Source organism: Leptopilina heterotoma, unplaced genomic scaffold (genome assembly GCF_015476425.1).
Source record: "Leptopilina heterotoma isolate Lh14 unplaced genomic scaffold, ASM1547642v1 Lhet_160, whole genome shotgun sequence".
Taxonomy (NCBI): domain Eukaryota; kingdom Metazoa; phylum Arthropoda; class Insecta; order Hymenoptera; family Figitidae; genus Leptopilina; species Leptopilina heterotoma.
This window is the reverse complement of record NW_025110875.1, coordinates 1320037-1346035: the sequence shown is the minus strand read 5'-3', so window position 1 is coordinate 1346035 and position 25999 is coordinate 1320037. Positions and strand designations below refer to the sequence as shown.

The window sequence follows — 25999 nt, the reverse complement described above, 5'->3', positions numbered from 1 at the left end:
AAAAGCACAATTTTATTAGAGCTTAAATGTCATTTGATTTTATTAGTAAGTCAGCTTGGAATTTCGATAGTTATTTAAGAAAATTATAGAATTCCATATTTTTATAAGAGGGTAAAATAACGGAAGGTGTGGCAATTTTGATTTTAAGAGTTACAATAATCTAGTTTTATCCTTTTTTTAATATTATTGTTTTGATGAAGTTTAATTCATGCCTTTTTATAGAAACAAGCGCAAATTATTTACAAGCAATTTTACTTATATTGTTAATTTTTAATACGATGATTGTTTCCTGACAAACGACATTCAATCAAATTTACCCATTTTTACCCACATTTATAAAACATGCATGTTTTGTATTTATAAGTATTTATTTGCTTAATTATGTACTTTTCTTAGAATTTAATAAATCTAAATGTATCCCTTATAGTATCCATAAAATTCTATTTAAATTCTATATCCCATTTAATTAAATAATAAGCTATAATGTATTTTTTCCTTGTAGTATGTTACTATGTATTGTATGTTATATGCACCCATATTTTTAAATTATATGATTTGCCCGTGTTTATTATATAGTTCGTTTATGATATTTAAAAGCCAAACAACAAAAAAAATCAAGCTTTTCTATAGTCAACCAATACCCAACCTATTGAAGGGAATTTTTGTTACTACTATTTTTGGCACTTTACATTGTAGTAATTTATTTTCTTCAAATCTGTAGATAATTTCATTCTTTTTATTTATGCCAAGTAAAAATATATCCCAAAAATATTTTTGATGTGTTCCTGATAATTTGTTGTGTACTGAGATATAGTATTTTATCATTTCTAAGATTTCTTGATTTAAACTTTTTCCTGAGGGCGGAATCTTATTTATGATAAATTCTTCCACCTTAACATAAGTATTTGTTGGAATGATTTCATCTGCATTTGATATTTGAACACTAAGTTCTTCTTCTTTACTTCCTTCTTCATTTTTGATACTTAATTGTTCTTGAGTTATAGATTTGATTTTACCAGGGGGTTTTCCTTTTTTTAAATTTGTCGTAGGGCTGCCCGAATTCATATGTTCTACTATTGAATGAGAATTATCTATAAATGAGACATTCTCAATGTTGACCTGGTTAATATATAAAAGTTCTTCGCTTTTCTCGATAATTTTTTCGTTGATTTTTTTATCTAATATTGTTTCATTTAGTTTATGGTTACCCTTGGATTTTGAAATATCATTTTTTGGTTGTAAAACTTCGTTAATAGGACAAGTATTGTTTTCGAATTGATCTTCCTCCTCTAACTCCATTGTAAAGTTGCTTCTTTCTGGATCAGGATTTTGTAAAGTGTCCTCCTTATTTCCTTTATCATCTTCAAACATTTCACTGTCCCAAAATTTTATCATTTCCTCTTCTGGAAGCTCTTCACTGATGTTAATATCTTCTTTGTCATCGGAATTATTTATAATAGGATTCGTATACACCGTTATTTGTTCTTCTTCCACTGTCTTTTTTATACTGTGAGTGGTAATTTTGTCGCTGGATTCTTCACTTTCGGTTGCAAGTCGTAGTTCACTTATAGAAGGTGAGATGTTATGATCCCATTGTTCTTTATCCTTTTCAAGGTTCCTGTTTGGTTGCGAATCGCTGAATATAACGGGTGGTATTATGAAATCATCAACACGTTCTCTATTAAATTTGCGTTTGTGTATAAAATAATCTCTTCTATAACAATCATTGTTGAAAGATGGTAGCTGTCGATTGCATAATCTTCTGTAAATTTCCTGTTGTTCGCTGTATTTTCTTTCTCTTTCACTGAGATAATAGCTTCGGTCATCGTTGGTATATGAGTTATTTCTGGAATTAGTGTTATAATCTTCAAAATATTGATCTCTGTTGTTGAAATTGTTCCTTTCATAGTCCTGTGATGTCATGTTCATATTTTGCCAATGTTCTTCAGAATCCCTGTTCCTGTTTTGGTTATCAAATTCATTGTGGTCACGTATCCTTTCATCAAAATATTCACGCTGTTGATAGTTCAGTATTTGACTTTGTTGGTCGTTTGTTTCGTAGTAATAATTTGGTGAATATGATTCATACATTTTGGATTGGTTGCTTGCATTTTGGTAGTTGTATCGGTCTTCATAATACACATCATCATCAAAATAATCAGAATCTCGTCCATACTCACTTTCTTCCCTCCTGTGCGCATTTTGCCTAGTGTTATAATTATTTTGGTATTGATTTGTTTCGAAATTGTCATCTGCAAAATATGGTTCCCGTTGGTTCATAATAGATTCATCATGGTCAGAGCATCTATAGTTTCTATGTCCGTCTCTTTTGTAATCATCCTGTATGTTGCCATATCTTCTACATTCGTCTCTGAGATCTTCGTTTTCTTCGACAGTAAATGTATGTTGTAAATTTCTGGATTCTGGATCTCTAAAATTATTTTTATGATCGCTTATTTCAACGTAATATCCCTCCGTTTTCCATCTTTCTATGTGGCCTCTTTGTAACAGTACGTCATAAACAGATTCCATTTTTAATTTAATATAATTCGAACATAAGTTATTGATTTAACTTCAACTAAGAGAAACTTTGATAAAAAAAAATTTTAAAACATAATGCAGTAACCCGGTTGTTTTATATCCGCTAATGTTGCATGATTCTAATTTTATTTGATTGTTTTTTTCTTTTTTTATTACAAAATTGCTTGATTGTATAATTAGTTGATAAAAGGAAAGACTATGCATTTTTACTGTGTCAATGTATTATTTCTATAATTAATCTTTTTTTGAAATAAAATAAACATTTAACTAGAGAAAAAAGTATTTCTTAATTTTTTTAACAAAATAATAACAAATAAGTTCTAATTTATAGTTTGCTGTATTTATAAAAAATGACACAAATTTTATTTGAGATTCTACACATTGTTCTCTTTAATCCTTTATTCGTTGTGACCGGCCTTGACTTGGAAATTCTACTCCGTTTTACTCGTCAGCATGTTTTCTTCCTCAATCTTGAAATTATTTTTTATGTGTTATTTATTAACACATCTCAATTCATGTCAAATTATGATTTATTTATCAATATTTAGTAAATCTATTATTATCTTAAAAAAAATTTTATTTTTCTTTATTTTTATTTTAAACTCGAATGTTTGTTATAATAAAAAAAAATCCTTTTTATATTAACAATTCATTTTTATTCAATTTTTGAATTAAAGTTTATAAACCAAGTAACTTTTAAATTCCAAAGAATTATTATTTCAAAATAATGAAAATTCACTTTTGATTTTCCTAACGAAACCCCTATTTAATCATTATCAGTATTTGACAAATTTTAATCCTCTCACTTGTCCAAGTGGCTACACACTTTCGACAAGGTTGTTATTTTATTCGAGGAAATAAAACCGATTTATTAAGGAAACCAGAGCTTGCCGATCGCAAGGGTGGTTACCGTTCCCTAAACTCGACGTTAGCGAGTAAAAAAAAAAAAAAAAAAACTTCTAACTACCCGCACTTTATAAAAAACCAAAAAATAAAATTATTCCTGAAAAGGATAAAATATTTCATAATAAGCATATTTTGCCAATAGTAAATCAATTCAGTATTTCATTCATGTATATAATGTGTATAAGTGTAAATGCATGTATATATATTTTTGTTTTTTTCCTTTATATTTTTATAAATAAAAGAAAAGAATCCCACCGCTGCCACCAGTTTGTTAGATATGAATTTAATTATTTATTTAATAATTTAATAAATCTTATTTCAAACAAATTCCGCTTTTGATATATTGAAAGATTACTTTCTTCAAATCAAAGAGCAAAACAAATCAATAATCAAATATCTCAAAGTAAACGTATTGCCCTTCGGAATAAAAATATTTCGAGGTAGTGGATCCTTTTCTTAAGTCCACTATTATTCAATGGCTCCGGTTAGACGGTATTTATACGAATGTAAATAAAAAGGTATATTGTAACAGGTGTAAGATTGCAATAAAACAGCTTTCCATACAGTTAAAATAATATATGGTTTATTATAAAAATATTGTATATTATCTTAAACAGACTGACATTCCCGATTGTATATGTTTATTATTAATTACAAATTAATAATGATAATCTATTTTTTATGCGCAATATCAAGCAAATCAAGATGACTGTGTAGTTGTATAGAGTGTGTAGTATGTTGGACAGTATTAATTCAACTCACCAGAACAATTTTATTACGTTTAACTTATTTCAGAAAAGTATCCGTTTACTTCCTCTGGTGAAACGTTTAGTATACACCTGTTTGTGATTAATATTTCAATATTCCAATTTATTTCCTTGGTCGCCTTCTTATTTAGATATCACTTTTTATATATTTATATTATTTGAAAATTCCACAATGAAAAATAAATTCCTTTTTCTATATTCACTGATTTTGTATGATTGAACAAATATTTAAGAATCGGGGTCACCGTACTTAAATTTTATTCAATTGATCTCTTTTACTTCTATTTTAATTCCGCGTATCTCTTTAATTAATCACCTTTAATACAAATTGAATTTTATCAAATAATGCATAAAACAAACTCGAAATATCAGTTAAAAAAAATGGAAATATCTCAAGAAACTTCACAAAATATATATATATTATTTTATATAATCAAAAAAAAACTCTCAATTCCCGCGAACAACAAAGTAAATATACACAACTTTGTTGCGGGAGGAACCAAGTCAAACTCAATCGTTAAATCGATCGAAATCACGGATCACACCTTGAAATTTCATAACAACGCTAATAGTGGGGAGGCTGTTGCACACAGCTCATTGAACTTATTTGTTGCCAGGCAAGCTTTTCACAAGCTTGCAAATTCCATAAGTTGGCCAACACTTGTTCAATGATCTAAATCCACTATACCTTTAATATGTATTTTACTTTTCTTTGTATTTAAACCAATACATTTAGAGTCTTTCATTGGAAAATGACTCTTTCAAAATTAATAAATTTTATTTCGAAATATGGGTGTTGTCCGTGACTTTTGTAATAATTCTATATAATTTCAATATCCAAATACTAATGAAACCAAAGAAATTTAATAAGGGTTACTAATTTTATAGAATTAAAATTAATAATCTTGTATCAATGCTGAGTTGTTTTGTCTGTCCTTTAAGGTTTGTGATTATGTGTGCTTAACCTAATTACAAGATTCCCAATTTTTATGAAGCTATATAATATAAATAATTTTTAATTAATAAAAAAATTAAAAATCGTTACGATTTCATACGTAACAGAATTCAATAAATTTAAAAAAAATGTAATTATAAAATTCTTTGCAAATATTCAATTATTTTCAAAGATAATTACATTTTTACAGAAATTCAATTATTTAAAAATTAAAACACAATTTATACAAAATTTTTTTGAAAAAAATCAATTGAGCTTGTCGGTGCAATAATCGTTTTCAAAGAATTCCCCGAAAATGCAATTATTTTTAAAAAGATTATTAAAATTTTTTTAAAAAAATCAATTATTTTGGAAAACTTTAATGAAATTCATCGTAACAATTTAATTATTTTCAAAAAATGACATTCTTTATAAAAACTTAATTAAAGTTTTCAAATTTAATTAAATTAAAGTTTTTCAAAATCCAATTATTTTTATGTTTACTATTTCAATAAATTTTCCCAAAAAAATTTAATTATTTAAAAATTTTTGTTTTCTAAATTCGTCGCGAGAATTTCATTATTTTTTTAAGTTAAAAAATTCTTGGGAAAAATCCTATTATTTACTATGCGATTTGAATAAAATTTCATGGTGGAATTTAATTATTTAAAACAAAATTTTTAACAAAATTTGTTGATAGAGTACATATATTTTTAAAAATTGTTATTAATTCATTGAAGAATTCAAATCATTATTTTCAGTGCAATTTTAATTAAATTTTTTGTAAGAATTTAAATTTTCTTGGAAACAATTGAATTTGTATTTTATTTTTCTATTTTTATCTATTATTTTCATAAATAATTAAATTTTCACAGGAATTTAATTATTTAATTAATTTTCATTTAATTACAATTATTTTTAATACAATTTCAAAAGAATAAATTCTTCGAAAAATGCAATTATTCTCGAATTAAATTTCTTGAAAGAATTTAATTATTATCAAAAATTTTAATGAACTTCTTTGTAAAAATTCAATTATTTTCAAAAAATGTTTATGAAGTTTTTTTATAGGAATTCAATTTTAAGAAATATTCAATTATTTGATAAATTTATTTTATTTGTATTTTTATGTTATTATAATTTACATTTGTATTTAAATAATTGATAAAATCTTTTCCAAGAATTCAATTATTTTTACAAGTAGTAAAATTTATAAAAAAAAAAAAAATTCAATTATTTAAAAAAAAATTTAATACAATTCCTTGCAATAGTTCAATTATTTTCATAAATAATAAATCGATTATTCGGTAATTCATTTTTAAATCAATTTTTATTAGAAAATTTAGAAGAATTCAATTATTTAAATTAAAAAATAAATAATTTATTGAATAATTGAATGTTTGTTAAAATTAAATTCTCATAAAGAATTCTATCAACAAACTTTTAAATAATTGAATTGTTACGACGAATTCTATAAAAATCTTTTTATATAATTTATATTTTTCGAAATATTTTATAAAATCTTGTATTTTAAATAATTGAATTCCTGTGAAAATTTGGTTTAGTACTTATAAAAATAATTGAATTATTTCGAAGAAATTTATTTGAAATTGAATAATTGAATTCCTGTGAAATTTTGCCAATTCAATTATTGAATTTCGATGAAGAATTTTATTATTTATAAAGATAATTGAAATTTTGACAATAATTTGTTGTAAATTTTTTAACATAATTGAATTTGTGCGAAGAATTTTATTACTTTTGAAAATAAGTTAATCTTTCCAACGAATTTTATTCAAGTTATATAAGAATAATTGAATTTCTGTGAAGAATTTTATTATTTATATAAATAATTAAATTCTTGCAACGAGTTTTATTCAAGTTTATAAAAATAATTTAATTTCAGTAAAGAATTTTATTATTTATAAAAATAATTGATTTCTTGAAAAGAACTTTGTTAAATTTTTTTAAATAATTGAATTCTTGCGCCGAATTTTATAAAAAATCTTTTTAAATAATTGATATTTTTCGAAAAATTCTATGAATTTTTTTATTTTAAATAATTGAGTTCCTGTGAAAATTTTATTACTTATGAAAATAATTGAATTATTTCGAAGAAATTTATTAAAAATTGAATAATTGAAATGCTGTAAATTTTTGCCGAGAATTTTATTAAAAGTTTTTAAAAATAATTAAATTTCGATGAAGAATTTTATTATTTATAAAGATAATTGAAATTTTCACAAGAATTTTTTTTTTAATTTTTGAACATAATTGAAATTCTGCGAAGAATATTTATAACTTTTGAAAATAATTGAATTTCTGAAATCATTTGCATCTTTTCCAAAATTCAATTTTTTTTTAGTATTTTTAACTAAAATTCTTCTATCAATCTAGTATTTATGAAAATTGTAAAAATTATTCATTAAATAATTTATAAGTCATAATTTATTTATTTATTTATTTATTTATTTATTTATTTATTTATTTATCATATAATTATCGAGTACAAAGTCTGAATTTTCTCAAAGATTTTGAATAAAATTTTTTTTTTTAATAATTAAATGGAAAATTTAAAAATTCTAAAGTGAATGAAAGCGGTAAAATTTGGCGGAATTTTTTCAGCATGAAAACCCAAAAAAAAAGTTTTTGAAACTTGGAATCGATGTCAATTTCAGGGACAAAATTATTTTGAATATATTTTGTCACTTTTCTCAAATTAAAAATATTGTTTTTTGATGTTGCTTCATGCAAGTTCTTTATTTATTGCTTTATTTATATATTCATTATATTATATAAATGTAAAAATGAGAATATAAATTTATCATTTGAAAAAAAAAATTTGAAGAGGAATAAAAAGGCAATAGTTTAACTTCCGTAATCATCCAATGGGATTTGAATAAACGTTTATTGCAGGATAGTATCCCTTAACATTAGAAGCGTTTTGTTACGTAGCCAATCAACAATTTCCTTAGGGTATAATTACGCAAATTAGTTAGTGCAGTCTTGTGAACGATGTTAAGTTCACTGAGCAGGAAAAAATTTACTTAAATAATTACATTCGTTCAACAATATTCATCTATAGTGATTAATCTTTATCTTTCACTCACTGATTCTTTATTTCCCGTATTTAACATTTACTTATTTCTTTCATCCAAATCAGACCATTACTCAAAAAAAAAAAACTACTTAAAGCCTATTATAATTTATTTAATTTATTTAATTATAATAAAACTACTTAATTATAATTTTTTATTAAACTATACATTAACTATAACCATAATTAACCGCAAACATAATTAAATAAAAAAATTCGTTAAATTTTCATTATTTCATTGTTTATTTTATTTTTCGCTGCTTCATTTTATTTCTTGATAAGTATTCCGTTTCTCGATTCTGGATTTTATTTCTTGATTCGACATCTCGATTTGATTTCTTCATTTTTATTTTCTCAACGATCATTATAGATGTATGAAAAGGAGATCAAATTCGTTAAAGGATCATATCAATATATGTGACCATTTTAGTCAAGTGACTATACCTTTTAGAGTATTGAATGAGCATATACCTCGTTAGGTTGACTTGAAACTCGAAAAGCAAATTCAAAGAGACGGGGAACATTTGCGCTCTTCTGATGCAATTAGAAAGTCGAGTCACACATTCTCATCAAAAATAAGGTCTTGGATTTTTTTTTTTTATCAAAAATATTTCATTCACTATTTTTTGGAATATTATTTCCTTAATGTAATATATTATATAATGTATATTATCATCATAATATATTATTTCCTTGTTACTTTTCATGCGGTTTAATTTTCGGAGGCGGGGGGGGGGGGGGTTGAAGGAAAAAAAGAAGAGAGAATATTTATACGAATTCGAAATTTTCCGCCTTTCCTTTAATGGCACTTAGAACCATCGTAAAATATCCCGAGGGAAGAACAAGTTTTACCCTCCTAAAATTTTTCTTCAACTCGAATTTGTAGCCATTTCCACTTTCCTGGCTCACGTTCATCTTTTACCATCTTTGCCCGCAAAGTCTTGAGTACTTCTCATTAAATATTTAAGGTTCTTTCGATTTCTTTTACGGTGTCATGCCTTACCCATCAATACCGTCCACTTTGCAACTTGCCAACAACACGTACACTTTGAAAATGCAAAAAAAAGTTCTTTAACCCTCAGATGAATTTACTTCTTGTAAATTAGTTCTTAATTCATTATTTATTTATTTATTCCTTTTCGTTATTTTAAATCTAAATATTTTTGAGTGTTTAAAATAACGAAAAGGAATTTAAGACTATAAGTTATTATTCCTTTTCGTTATTTTAAATCAAAATATTTTTGGTTTACAATAACGAAAAGGAATTTTCGTTTTTATTTGGGAATAATTTTTATTAGGAATCCTTTTCGTTATTCTAAACCAAAAATATTTTGATTTAAAATAACGAAAAGGAATAAGAATAATAGCTGAAAACCAACAAAAAAATGTAATTTTTTATTATTAATTACAATTTTTATTAATTAAACACAAATGTAATTTATACGCTTCTTATTAAAAGTTTATTTTTCTTAACATTGATTGTAATACTAGTGCTTTAAAAAATCCATTCACTTCATCTCGAAATTTTGATATAAAAAATTCTAAACTTCAAAAAATCTTATCTTAATTTGAGAAAAATTATACATATTAGAATTTAATCAATATTCTTGATATTTGATATAATTATACTAAATTTTAAATAAGCTTTTTTTAAATTTTAGTATTTTTTATATCAAAATTTTTATTTGTCGCACTTTTTCCCCAATTTACAAATTACTTTTACAAAATTTAATATAGATTCTCTCTTTTCATAATTTATTAATTTATAATAAAATAATATTAGAATTTAAAAAATTTAATAAAAATTATGATTAACAAATAAAAAATATACCCATTTTGTTCGTTATATTATGCTTTTTTCTATAACAAATTTCGTTTGACTGATCTAAATTATTATGCAAATTATTCTCCTTTTTATTTATAAAAAATACTAGAAAATTGTTAATTGTTAAAGAATTTTTATTAAGAAATAGGAAATATACCCATTTTATGCATAATTTTTATTTCTCAATAACAATGTTGTTGACAAATTTCAATTGTTTTAATAAAATTCAAAGTTTTTTTAAAAATAAAGAAAAAAAAATGTTTATTAATTATATTTGTCAATTAGAAAATTTAATTGAAAATGAAACTGAAAATTTTTGAATTTTTAGACAATAAAGAAAAAAATTTTATTGAAAAAAATGTTCTGTTAAATTTATTTACCAAATCTAACTAAATTTACAACTAAATTTATTTAATTGCAAAATTATTCGAACACAATAATTTCTTTTTTAAATATTTAAAATATTTAATTATTATTATTTTTTCATAGGAATTAAGATTTTCAAAAATTCCCAAAACCTTTTTGAAATTAATCAACTTTAAAAATCGATTTCTTCATGTTTTATAATAATTAAAGAGAATCGAGTGTTAAAATCATTATTTTATATTATAAACATATTGTTACTGTAACTTTTTAAAAATTATTTTCATATTCTCTATTATTATCTAAAATTTAAACTAAAATTCATTTTCAAATCAATTTTTATTAGAAAATTCTACTAGAATTCAATTATTTAAATAGAAAAGTAAATTATTTATTGAATAATTGAATATTTCTTAAAATTTAATTCTTATACAGAATTTTCTTAACAAATTTTTAAATAATTGAATCTGTTGACGAATTTTAATAAAATCTTTTAGAAAAGTTACATTTTTCAAGGAATTCGATTAAAATTGAATTAAAAATAATTGAAATTCTGCGTTGAGTTTTATTATTTTTGAAAATAATTCAATTATTGAGAAGAAACTTATAAAAAATTTGTAAATATTTGAATTCCTGTGAAATTTTTATTATTTATGAAAATAATTAAATGTTTGAGTAGAATTTTATTAAAATTGTTTTTAAATACTTGAATTCTTTTGAGTAATTTTATGAAAATAGTAGATATTGAAATTCATTGAAATAAGGAAAATTTTTGAAAATAATTGAAATTTTGACAAGAATTTTAGTAAAATTTTTGAAAATAATTGAATTTTTTTATTTATAGAGATAATAATTGGCATTTTGCCGAGATTTTTTTTGTAAATTTTGAACATCATTGAATTTTATGATAAGAATAATTTTATTACTTTTGAAAATAATTGAATTTCTGCAATCATTTGTAACTTCTTTAAAATTCAATTTTTTTTATTGTTTTTAACTAAAATTCTTCTATAAATCCATTATTTTTAATAATTAATTAAATATATAAATTGAAAAATTTAACTAATTTTAGATAATTTTGAATTATTAAAATTTTTTCAAAAATCTAAATTTATTAGAATTTCTAATTAATAAATTCATTCAACATTGAAATTTTATAGAATTTTAAAAAACTGTTTGAAGTTTATTTATTTATGAAAATTGTAAACGCAATTCTTTTAAAATTGAATTAATTTTGAAATATTTAAGTAAAATTATTCATTAAATAATTTATTTATTTTATAATAAGTTGTTCAAGATTTAAGTTATTTAAAAAGAAATTTTTGTCATAAATTGAAAAAATTTAATGTTTTGTATTAGAATTTGTGGTAATTTTATAATTTATGAGTCAAACAAAAGACACAAAAATTCAGAATTTTCTTATGAATTCTAAAAATTAAATTTTTTTAGTACTTTTAATAAAAATTCCTGACTTTGCCCTGAATTCCCTATGTCAGAATATATGATTATTATAATTATAATAATATTAAAACTATTTATTCCAATTCTTATTTTATTTGTATAAAAAGAATTTGAATTAAAAATTTTTACGTTTTATTATTTTTAAAATTGCTAATTTTATTTTAAAAAAAGTGAGCGAGAAGTTAGCCGCGCGCATAAGCGCGCAAATTGTTCCTAGTTCTCTATTATAATAAAAAAGTAAAATAGAAATAAAAAGAAATTTATTTACTAAAGAAATAAGAAATTATATTATAAGAAATTTCTTTGAGATCAAATGGATGAATTTAATATGAATAAAATTAAATTCGGTATTATCGTAGTTGAAACGTTATCATCGAGACTAGAGCTATATAAATAAATGCTTGTGATTCAAATAACTAGGATTCGTATGTATATGAGTCTGGGATGACTTTAACTTGAGCGCAATTCTATATAGATATAGATATATATGGTAAATGTATGTTATTCACGCATGAACGAACGTATACCCTTGCAGTCAAGTGGTATAACATTCAGTTGCTCTCTCTGTAATAGCAGACATGCTTTTCGTAAACATCTGAAAGCTGGAAGAGCAGAAACGATACAAACTCGCTCGAGGGCTTCACCCCCCCCCCTTCTCTCTCTCTCTCTATCTTTCTCAATGCACCCGGATTGCAATTTTACCCCATATAATCGAACATTCCCATTACATCTTCATCGATTTGGACTATTCCTCCAAAATAACATGTATACAAAACGTGTTATTTACACAGGAATAAGTTATTTGCGGACATTTCTTTTAAATTTAAATAATGGACAATTTTTCGTTTTAGTTTTTCTGTTTCTCTGCTCACATAGTTTTTCTTTAAGGATATCAAATTGAGACAAAAAACGAATCAAAAATGTTGCTTCGCAACACTTTTCATTCGTTTTTTTGTCTCAATTTGATATCCTCATTTACCAGCAATTATAATTAACAGAGTATATTTCCATCAGCGATTAATATAAACAGCAATTATTATTTAAAGCGATTATAATTACCAGAAATTATTATCAGCTATCATAATTAACAATGATTGTAATGGTGATTGCAATTATTACAATTATAATCATCAGTTAGCTGGTAATTATAATCCCTAGTAGTTACTATCGTCAGTAATTATAACCACTTGTAGTTACAATTGCTGATAATTATAACAACTGGTAGTTACAATTGCTGAAAGTTATAATCGATGAAAATTACAATTGCTAGTAATTATAATCACTGGTAATTTTAATTGCTGATAGTTACAGTCACTGGTAATTATAATTCCTAATAGCTGCACTCGCTGGTAATTATAATCCCCAATAGTTCCAATCGCTGGTAATTATAATCATTAGTAGTTATAATCGCTGGCAACTATAATCACTAGTGATTACCATCACTATCAACTATCTGCTGCCCAATATATTTCCTAGTAGTTGCAGTCGCTGGTAATTCGAATCACTAGTAGTTACAATCGCTGGTAATTAAAATCATCAGTACTTACAATCGCTGGTAATTATAATCGCTAGTAGTTACAGTTACTTGTAATTATAACTACTGATAATAGTTATAATCGCTAGTAGTTACAGTTGCTGGTAATTATAACTACTGGTAGTTATAATCGCTAGTAATTATAATCTCTGGTAATTTTAATTGCTAGTAGTTACAGTCACTGGTAATTATAATTCCTAATAGCTGAAATCACTGGTAATTAGAAGCACTAGTAGTTATAATCGCTGGTAATTATAATCACTAGTAGTTATAATCGCTGGTAATTATAATCACTAGTAGTTATAATCACCGTTTTTTATAACCGCTAATAGTTACAATCGCTGGTAATTAGAATCGCTAGTAGTTTAAATCGTTGGTAATTATAATCTCTAGTAGCTACAGTTGCTGGTAATCACAAGCAGTTATAATCGATAGAAATCACAATTGCTGGTAATTATAACTACTGGTAGTTATAATTGCTGGTAATTATAACTACTCATAGCTACAATTGCTGGTAATTATAACTACTGGTAGTTACAATCGCTAGTAATTAGAATCACTGTTAATTTTAATTGATGGTAGTTACAGTCACTGGTAATTATAATCGCTAGTAGTAACAGTTGCTGGTAATTAGAATAACTAGTAGTTACTGTCGTTGGTAATTATAATATTATTACTTAAAATCACCGGTAATTTTAATTGACGTCAGTTAGAATCGCTGGTAATTAAACTTATTGGTGTTTAAATTCGACGATATCTACAATCGCTGGTAATTACAATTACTGGTATAGTTATACTGAAGTTGGATTTTAATGAATTAATGCGGTAATTATAATATTTGGCAATTGTAAACATTTTTAGTTACAATCGCTGATTTATGTCTTCAAATATAATTAAGAATTCCGTACAGAGAAAACTGTTTTTATAGACGTTAAAAGTTACTGACGAGTTTACAAACTATAATGGTTGTTTCGTTAGTAATTGGAAGAGGTTCATCGTTTTCCTTGATTCCAATCGTACTGAAAACTCTATTCTCATTAAATCTCATTATTCAATTAAGAAAGAAAATTTGTTGTATTTTTTCAATTAAATGTTTATTTTAGTAATTACAGTGATTGTTTTTCATCTTTTCAACTAGCCTAAGGGTATTTCTTGGAGAAATAAGAAAGTGATCATCGGAGTATGATCAGACTGTGAATTTCTCTCTCTCTCTCTCTCTCTCACTCTCTTGATGTATATTTTTGATATATATAATCAGGAGAGAGATGTAGGAGATAATGAAAAGATAGATAAAGGAGAGAGAGAGAGAGAGAGAGAAATATGTATATCTATATATATATATAGTTGTTGGTCTCTTTGAGCAATGAGTAAAGCCTTGTTATTACTAAATCAAGACCTATACTGTGGCTCTTGATACATTCTGGAATCTAGATTCTAGAGCCCTTTTCTTCCCTCATAGCATATAATCCCATCGACTTCCACTTTACTCCCTTACGTCACTGTGTGTGCCTTCGACGGTCCTAAAGTTCACGGGTCGTTGACCTCAACTCTAATACACACACATACACACAAACAAACATATATATACAGAGATTGCAATAATTTGCCACAATGTGGAAATTGTCGAGAAACTTTACTCCTAAATGTATATTTGATTGTCCTTTTAATTATCGAGAATTTATAACCAATTTTTCGTCACTGTCAGTAGAATAACTCCTGTTTGGTCAGACATAAGTGTTCAATATGCTATACTAGTAGTACAAACAATATTGTATGTAGTTACTAACTACCAACTATTCAAATTACCAGCGATTAGAATTACCAGCAATTGTAACTACCAGTGATTATAATTACCAGCAATTGTAATTTCTATCGATTATAACTGCCAGCGATTGTAACTATCAATAGTTATAATTACCAGCAACTGAAGCTACTAGCGATTATAATTACCAGCGATTGTAACTATTAGCTGTTATAATAAACGGTGTGATTATAACTACTAGTGATTCTAATTACCACCGACTGCAACTACTAAGGATTATAATAGCCAGCAATAGTAACTACTAGCGATTATAATTACCAGCAATAGTAACTACTAGTGATTATAATTACCAGCGATTGTAGATATTAGGAATTATAATTACCAGTGACTGTAACTACCAGCAATTGAAATTACCATTGATTATAATTACTAGTAATTGTAATTTCCATCGATTATAACTTTCAGCGATTGTAACTACCAGTAGTTATAGTTATCAGCAATTGTAACTACAAGTGGTTATAATTACTGGCGACTGTAACTACTAGGGATTATAATTACCAGCGATTGTAACTACTAGTGATTATAATTACCAATTATTATAATTGACGGTGATTGTAACTACTAGGGAATATAATTACCAGCGATTATAATTACTAGGGATTATAATTACCAGCGATTAAAACTACCAGCAGTTATAATTTCTAGAGATTCTAATTACCAGCGACTAATACTACTAGTGATTATAATTACCAGTTTATATTATGTTATTACGTTCTTTTTTTCTCTTCTCGCGTTTCGATTCTCTCCAAGGGTTCGCTAAATATGCCTAGTTATACTTTAGGATCGATTTTTTTTTCATACACTTTATTATAGAGTTTAAAGAATATCGTTGAAATTCCATAACTGCGCTCGTAAACGTATAAGCTTACACTAAAGAGACCCATTAAATCCCACAAGTTCTCGGAGGAAACTCATCATCGACATGAGGCATATTCTCGGGAGATTCCAACCCATTATTATGTCTTATTGATGTTGACAGAAGTTACATTATTGATGGAAAAATGTTTTCTTTTTCTATTTTTATTTTCCTTTTTTTTTAATTTTAATGGCAATATTTCCATTTTTTTGAAGTTTTTATCTTCAATTTTCCTCTTCTTATAAAAGTTTTGTGATGGGAATTTCTTTTTTTGCATCTTCTTTTCTCGGGAATATATATGAAGAATAGAATTTAATCTTGAAATGGAACATGTAAAAGGTGTTTTGAAACGGGAGGACATAGAGAGAGTCTACTTTTCTCATGTTGGTTAATGGCTTTCTTGACGGTGCATCCCAAAAGAACTTCTTATAATCTCTTCTTCCTCCTTTTCCTTCTTTTCACACTTTCTCTTCTACATATCTCTTTTCGCGATCGATCAAGGATTTATCTTGGTTCTCTCAGGATTTACTTGCATCCCTCTTTTTTCCTTTTTTTTCCCTTCCTCCCTCTTGCTTTCCGTTTTCTTCTGCTCGAAATCACACAAGATCTAAGGGGACCTGAAAATTCAGAACTCAGAGATGGTAAACTTATTTTACTCCTCTTGAAAATCTCCCGTTGTCTTAAATAACAATGAAAAAAGTCCATTTTTATTTTATTCATTTCATTTTTCTTTATTATTTTATTTTTTTTTGTTTCTTTTATTTATCTTATTATTTTATTTCAATGAAACAAACACGTTATTGCATTCAACTAAAAATTTTTCTTTCCTTAAAGAAATATTTTCTTCTATACAAGAAATAAAGATTATTCAAATGAAACAAAATATTTTATAGAACAAAAGTTTCTTTTAATCTACAAAAATTATTTCACTCTAATAAATAAAATAAATTAACTCAACAGTTCAATTCGGGAAAATAAACATCTTCCCTGAGTGTAATTATCAGTTTCAATAACTATCAGTGATGATAACTGTCAGCGGGTATAATTACCAGCAATTAAAACTATCAGCGATTGTAACTACCAGCATTCAAAACTAACAGCGATTGTAATTATTGATGATTATAATTAGCAGCAATTGTAATTACTAGTGATTATAATTACAAGAGATTGTAACTATTAGCGATTATAATTACCGCTGTCAGTTACAATCTCTTTTAATTATAATCACTAGTAGTTACAATTCCAATTGCTGATAAATATAATCAATGATTCGTTTTTTGTCTCAATTTAATATCCTCAATTACTAGCAATTATTAGGATCATCGATTAATGCATTATAATCGATTAATTCAAGAAATATTTGCGTATATTTTTATAAGCCATTACAATTACCAGGAATTATAAGTAACAGCGTATATTTCCATCAGTGATTAATATAAACAGCAATTATTATTTAAAGCGATTATAATTACCAGAAATTATTAACAGCTATCATAAATGAAATTAAAATAAATTGTAACTATTGATAGTTACAATCGCTGAAAGTTATAATTGATGTAAATTACAATTGCTAGTAATTATAATCACTTGTAATTTTAATTGCTAGTAGTTACAGTCACTGGTAATTATAATTCCTAATAGCTGAAATCACTGGTAATTAGAAGCACTAGTAGTTATAATCGCTGGTAATTATAATCACTAGTAGTTATAATCACCGTTTATTATAACCGCTAATAGTTACAATCGCTGGTAATTAGAATCGCTAGTAGTTACAATCGCTGGTAATTATAATCGATTGTATCTGCAGTTGCTGGTAATTATAATTACTGGTAGTTACAATCACTGGCAGTTATAATCGATAGAAATTAAAATTGCTGGTAATTATAATCATTAGCAGTAATGATTACTGATTACTGATTACTGATGTATTTTTAATTACTTGAAATTATAATCATCAGTAGTAAAAATTGCTGGTAGTTATAATCGATAGAAATTACAATTGCTGGTAATTATAATCATTTATAGTAGTAATGATTAATGATAAATATAATCACTGGTAATTGTAATTGCTGGTAAATATAATCATTGATAATTATAATTACAGGTAGTTTTAATTACTGGTGGTTTCAATTACTTGAAATTATAATCATCAGTAGTAAAAATTGGTGGTAAATATTGTCACTGGTAATTATAATTGCTGCCAATTTCAATTGCTGGTAATTATAATTATTTGTAGTAACGATTGCTGACAAATGTAATCAATGGTAATTATAATTACTAAATATAAATTGTAACCTCAATTATATATTCATAAATATAATCAATGATAATTATAGTTACCAGTAGTTTTAATTACTGGAAATTACATTCATCAGTATTAAAAATTGCTGGTAAATATAGTCACTGGTAATTATAATTGCTACTAATTTCAATTGCTGGTAATTATTATCATTAGTAGTAACGATTGCTGATAAATATAATCGCTGGTAATTGAAATTGCTGGTAATTATAATCTTCAGTAGTAATGATTGCTGATAAATATAATCGCTGGTAATTGTAATTGCTGATAAATATAATCAATGAAAATTATAATTACTGGAAATTATAATCATCAGTAGTAAAAACTGCTGGTAAATGTAGTTACTGGTAATTATAATTGCTGGTAATTATAATCACCATTTAGTGATTATTGCTGGTATATATAGTCACTGGTAATTATAATTGCTATTAATTTCAATTGCTGGTAATTATAATCTTCAGTAATAACGATTGCTGATAAATATAATCGCTGGTAATTGTAATTGCTGGTAAATATATTAAATGAAAATTATAATTACTGGTCATTTTAATTACTGAAAATTATAATCATCAGTTGTAAATATTGCTGGTAAATGTAGTCTCAGGTAATTATAATTGCTTGTAATTATAATTATCAGTTAGTGATTATTGCTGGCAAATATAGTCACTGGTAATTATAATTTCTATTAATTTGAATTGCTGGTAATTATAATCATTAGTAGTATTGATTCCTGATAAATATATTTGATGTTAATTGTAATTGCTGGTAAATATAATCACTGTGTTATGCGTTGTTTTCTTTTTTTGACATTTTTTAAAATACAAAAATTATTTCTAAAGAAGTCGTCAGCGCTTCTGAGCGCACCTGTTCTCACCTGTCGGGAATTTAATCGGTGGCTCGTGTTGGTTCCTAATCAAGGCAATAAAGATGCTTCTCTTGTGTGTATATATAAAGTGTGTGCATTCAAGTGGAAAAGATAGGGTCCAGAGTTGTGCTCTCGCTTATACAACGACAAAGTCGATTGGACAAGGTCGGGGGGAGGAGGAGGAGGAGGAGAAACTAAAGTTAAGGCGGATAAAGATGAAAAGAATGAAGGTATGGGAAGATGCTGCGGGGATATATATATCTATATAAAGAAAAGAGAAGAAAACACGTCCGGTATCGACAATAATGGACTCGCTTCCAACGTTCCTTCGACTCGGTAATGCCTCTCTGTTTATTTTTTACCCTATACCTTCTTCTTCTTCTTCTTCGTCTTCTCTTCAGTATCCAAGGCTCTGATATAAATGCACCCCTGTTCTTTATATTCCACCCCTGTACTCAACCTTTTTCCAACGTGTAATAAAATTTTCTTCTTCCTTTAGGCCGGAATTTTCCCTTGTAATCGCTATTCCCCTTTCTATTCTTCTCTCTTTTCCTCTCCTTTGTAAATACCGAAAAAAAAATTTTATCAATTTCACCCACTAAATTACAGTCACAAAGAAGATGGGAAATTTATCAATTTATTAATATAAATAATAAAAGCAGGGCTCGAACTAGGTACGTAAATCACGTAAAAATCCGTAACTTTGCTTGAAGTCCGTAAAAGTTGGTTTTTTTGAAGAAAGGTCCGTAAAGTCCGTAAATTGTACGATATAAATTGGATAATTTTAGAGAAATTACAAATGATTGTAGAAATTCAATTATTTTCAAAAATAATAATAATCTTCGCAAAAATTCAATAATGTCCAAAATTTTTTTTAAATTTTCGTTAAAATTTCAATTATTTTTAGAAATAATTAAATTCTTCTCCGAATTTTCAATTACTTTTTAAAATTATAATAAAATTCTTGTCAAAATTTCAATTATTTTCAAAAATTTTCCTCAACTCAATTATTTTTAATATAGATATCTGCTATTCTAATAAAATTTAAAAAAAAATTCAATTATTTAAAAAAAAATTTAATAAAATTCTATCACAAACCTTTAATTATTTTCACAAAATAAAAATTTCACAGAAATTCAATTATTTACAAATTTTACATAAATTTCTTATCAATAATTCAATTATTTTCATAAATAATAAAATTCTTTTTAGAACTTCAATTATTTTCATAAATAATGAAATTTATGTCAGAATTTTAATTACATATTTGTTATACAATTTTATTCGAATTTCTCGAAAAAGGTAATTATTCATAAAAATTGTATTAAAATTCATCGAAAGAATGCAATTATTTAAAAATTTGTTGATAAAATTCTTTATGAGAATTCATTTTTAAGAAATAATCAATTATTTAATAAATTATTTATTTTTGTATTCAAATAATTGAATTCTCGTAGAATTTTCTAATCAAAACTGATTTGAAAATTAATTTTTTTTTTAAATTTTAGATAATTGAATATTATTAAAAGTATGGGAGCATGAATTTTTAGAAAAAATTAAATTTTGAAAAGGTTTCAAATGAAAATCTTGGAAAATCTTATTATTTCATACTTTTTAACTAATAATTCTGTAGAATTAATTTTTTTAAAAAGTTCTCGTCAAAATTTCAATTATTATCTTTTCAAATAATAAAATTCTTCGCAAAAATTCAATTGTTTCCAAAAATTTTAATAAAATTCTTGGCAAAATTTCAATTATTTTCAAAAAATTTTCTCAATTCAATGATTTTTAAAATTTACTAATTTTATAAAATTTTCTAAAAGAATTCAATTATTTAAAAAACAATTTAATAAAACTCTACACAAACATTTAATTATTTTTAAAAAATAATAAAAATTTCACAGGAATTTAATTATTTACAAATTTTTTTATAAATTTAATATATTTACCTAAGATTTTCAAAAAAAAATTGTAATAAAATTCTACGTAAAAGATTCAATTATTTTCATAAATAATAAAATATTCTTTTCAGAAATTCAAATATGTTAAAAAATTTAAACAAATTATAGTCAAAATTTCAATTATCTTTATAAATATAATAAAATTCTTCTCCAAAATTCAAATATTTCAAAATTTTTTAAATAAAATTCTAAGTAGATAATTAATTTAATTTCATAAATAATAAAAATTTGACAGGAATTCAATTATTTACAAATTTTTAAAAAAATTTACTCGCAATATTTCAATTATTTTTATAAATGATAAAATTTTTTACAGAAAATCAATTATTTTCAAAAATTTTAATAAAATTCTTGGCAAAATTTGAATTATTTTCAAAAATTTTTCTCAATTCAATGATTTTTAAAATTTACTAATTTAATAAAATTTTGCAAAAGAATTTAATTATTTAAAAAACAATTTTATAAAATTCTACACAAACATTTAATTATTTTCAAAAAATAATAAAAATTTCACAGGAATTTCATTATTTACAAACATATAAATAATAACATTTTTACAGGGATTCAATTATTTTGGTAAATAATAAAATTCTTATTAGGAATTCAATTATTTTCATAAATAATAAAACTCATTGCAGAATTTCAATTATTTTTAATACAATTTTAATCAAATTTCTCGAAAAAATGTAATTATTAAAAAAAATTTTATTAAACGTCGTCAAGAGAATTCAATTATTTACGAATTTTTTTAATAAAATTCTTTATGAGAATTCAATTTTAAGAAACATGCAATTATTCAATAAATTTTTTTTTATTTAAATAATTGATTTCTAGTAGAAGTTTCGATTAAAAATTGATTTAAAAATGGATTTCAGTTAAAATTTTAGATTATAGTTGAATATTGAAAGCATTAGAGCGTAAATTTTTAGAAATAATTAAATTTTGAAAAGGTTTCAGATTAAAAGTCTTTGAAAATTTGAATTTTTCATATTTTTAACTAAAAATTTTGTGGAATTAATTTGTTTTTGAGAAACTTTAATTGCGGATTTTTTTTAAATATTATTTGTAGTTTTTATTTTCCAATATATATTTAATTGAAGAATTTACGAATAATTGAAATTTCTTAAAATTGAATATTGTAAACAAATGAATTTAAAAATTGTCAAAGAACTTTTTCGAAAATTATTAAAAATAATCGATTTTAAGAAGACTTTTAGTTCAAAATTCTTGAAAATAATAATTGAATTGATAATTATTTTATCACTCGGTCATCTTTTAATTATAAAACATGAAGATATCGATTGCTCGGAGTGATCAATTTCTTCATGTTTTATAAAAATATTTTTAAAGTTGATTAATTTCAAAAAGGTTTGAATTTGAAATTTTTGAAAATCTTAATTCCTATAGAAAAATAATAATTATTAAATATTAATAAAATATTTAAAAAAGAAATTATTGTTTTCGAATCATTTTACAATTAAAGATATTCGTAAATAACTGGTTATATTTATATATTGTTTTATATTTTTGTCAGCAATTGGTCCGTAAATGGTCCATAAATGGTCCGTAATTTTTAATTTTTGGTCCGTAAAGTCCGTATTTTTAAATACTTTCACTGGTTCGAATCCTGTAAAAGAAAAAATATGATTTTTTTATTATCCTCATCATGATCATATTTTAGTTTTCGTTTTAAAAAGAAGTCAACTCGAAGGGTGGATTTTCATCAGGGGATTTGAGTTCATCTCTTTCTTTCTTTTTCTTCTTTTCTCTCGTTTGAAATGTTCCATTTCCTATACTGACTACGTGTTGAGAAATGCGTACCGATTTTCTACTTTTCTACATTGCTCGCTATCACGAAGGCTCTCGAGTATTTCAAGAGGAAAAATGTCGGAAATAAGAGTAAAAATGTGAAACGGAAGATGGACTTTCAAAAAGTTTTCCTTTAAAACACACTGAAGCTTAAAAACAACCAAAACTGGAGGAATTTCAGAACTCTGCAAATGGAATAATTTTCAATTCAATTGTTTTAGATGCAATTTTTATTAGTTTATTATTTTTGCATATTTTTTTTAAATCGAATACAATAAAAAATATGTTCGAACCAAATAAAAATTGTTCGAACAAAATAAAATTTATTTGCCCCCAAAAAAAATTACTTCAACCAACTAAATTTTAATTGAACCAAATAAAATCGATACGAACAAAATAAAATAAATTTATAAATAAATAATTATTTATTGAATTTATTAACTTAAAATAAAATAAAAAATCTAGGGACGAAAAAAAAGATTGAAATTCATATTTGCAAACACGGAGGGTAGAAAAAAGGGAAAAAAAAGAAAAATGGTAAAATAGAGATAATCATGTTCGTACACATATTCATTCTTCTCACATGGTGGTTAAAAGGGAGTCAGCAGGAAAGAGAAGCAGGAACTGGACATAAAGGAGGAGAAGAGAGACGCGCAATTTAATACTAAAAACCCGTGTCTCTCATTCACCCTCTCTCTGCGCGACATTTGCGGGCATTTCGTTTCAGAATGAGCTGACGAAAAAGGTCGCGCATTTAAAGCAGAGCGTACGTGCTGAGTTTGCAACGCTTAAAAGGTCCTTCATGTCAAGGGGGTTGGAAATTCTATCCCAGAGTTTAAATATAAATTTAGTTGTGTGCTTCTTTTCCCCTACTAAAAAGAAAAAAATAATCTCATTCATTGTGACACCTTCATGATTTTTTTTTCTTAGATTTTTAGAAATTTTTATATAAATATCAAAGAATTTTATATAATATAACAAATTAAATTAACTGTTACCACTTGCAAAAAAAATTTGCAAATCAGGGAAATACAATTACAAGCGATTATTATTATCAGCGATTGTAATTATCAGCGATTAAAATTATCAGTAATTGTAACTACTAGCGATTGTAATTACCAGCAATAGTAACTACTAGCGATTATAATTACCAGCAATACTAACTACTAGCGATTGTAATTACCAGCAATAGTAACTACTAGCGATTCTAAATACCACCGACTGCAACTACTAAGGATTATAATAGCCAGCGAATGAAATCACTATAGTGATTATAATTACCAGCAATAGTAACTACTAGCGATTATAATTATCATTATCAGGAATTGTAACTGTCAACGATTATAATTACCAACGCTAATAATAGTCATAATTGCTGGTTGTTGCAATTAGTTATACTTACAGTCAGCAATAGTTAAAATCGCTGGTAATTATAAACGCTGATAAAAAAAATTCTCTGGTAATTACAATCGCTGGAAATTATAATTGCTGGTAGTTATATTTGCTAGTAATTATAGAATCGCTTTTAGAAAAAATCGCTGGTAATTATATTCCCTGGTAGTTACAAACTCTGGAATTATAATCGCTGGTAGTTACAGTTGCTGGCAATTATAATCGCTGGGAGTTATAATCGATTTTAGTCAAAATCGTTGGTATCAATACTGGTTGGTAATTGTAATCGTTTAATATAGTTACAATCATTATGTTAATTATAATCATCAGTAATTATAATTCCTGATGGCAATCAAAATCGCTGGTATTTACAATTACTGGTAACTACAATCGCTCATTGTTACAGTCGGTGGTAAATAAAATCCCTGGAAATTTTAATTTGCCAGTGTTATAAAGTTATAATGTGATTATAATTTCCAGCGATTATGATTATTAATGATTGTAATTACAAGCAATTGTAACCACCAGATATTAAAAATAACCAGCAATTGTAACTACTAGAGATTTTAATTACCAGCGATTATAACTACTTGAAATTAAAACTATCAGCGGTAATAATTACTAGTGATTATAATTACCAGCGATTGTAACTATCAGTGATTATAATTACCAGCAATTGTAACAATCAGTTATAATCGCTGGTAATTATAAGTACAGATGATTAAAATTACCAGCAATTGTAATTATCAGCAATTGTAACTACTAGTGATTATAATTACCAGCGATTATAACTACTTGAAATTAAAATTACCAGCGGTTATAATTACTAGTGAGTATAATTACCAGCAATTGTAGCTATCAGTGATTATAATTTACCAGCAATTGTAACTACTAGCGATTATAATTACCAGCGATTGTAACTACAGGTAATTATAATTACCAGCAATTTTAACTACCAGATATTATAATTACCAGCAATTGTAACCACCAGATATTATAATTACCAGCAATTGTAACTACTAGAGATTTTAATTACCAGCGATTATAACTACTTGAAATTAAAATTACCAGCGGTTATAATTACTAGTGAGTATAATTACCAGCAATTGTAGCTATCAGTGATTATAATTTACCAGCAATTGTAACTACTAGCGATTATAATTACCAGCGATTGTAACTACAGGTAATTATAATTACCAGCAATTTTAACTACCAGATATTATAATTACCAGCAATTGTAACTACTAGTGATTATAATTACCAGCGATTGTAACTATCAGCGATTATAATTTTCAGCGACTATAACTACAAATTATTTTAACTTATTGTTTTTATTTTATTATTTATTTACTGGAATTATAATTTCTTATCAAAAAGAAAAAAAGCCCTTCGTTTTTTTTTTTTTTTTTGCAGAGAAAGATAAATTCTTTGTACTATATACTTTTAAATGTCATAAAAATAAATGAACTCGAAAGTAAGAGAGAGAGAGAGAGAGAGAGAGAGAGAGAGAGAGAGAGAGAGAGAGAGAGAGAGAGAGAGAGAGAGAGAGAGAGAGAGATTTTTTTTG

The 25999-nt window shown here is 25.1% G+C and overlaps 1 protein-coding gene across 3 annotated transcripts in view; it reads left to right on the top strand.

Moving 5' to 3' along the window:
• LOC122498878 overlaps window positions 1-25999 on the top strand; it is a 110967-nt gene that overhangs the window by 22820 nt on the left and 62148 nt on the right. The gene's annotated exons all lie outside the window — the stretch shown is intronic.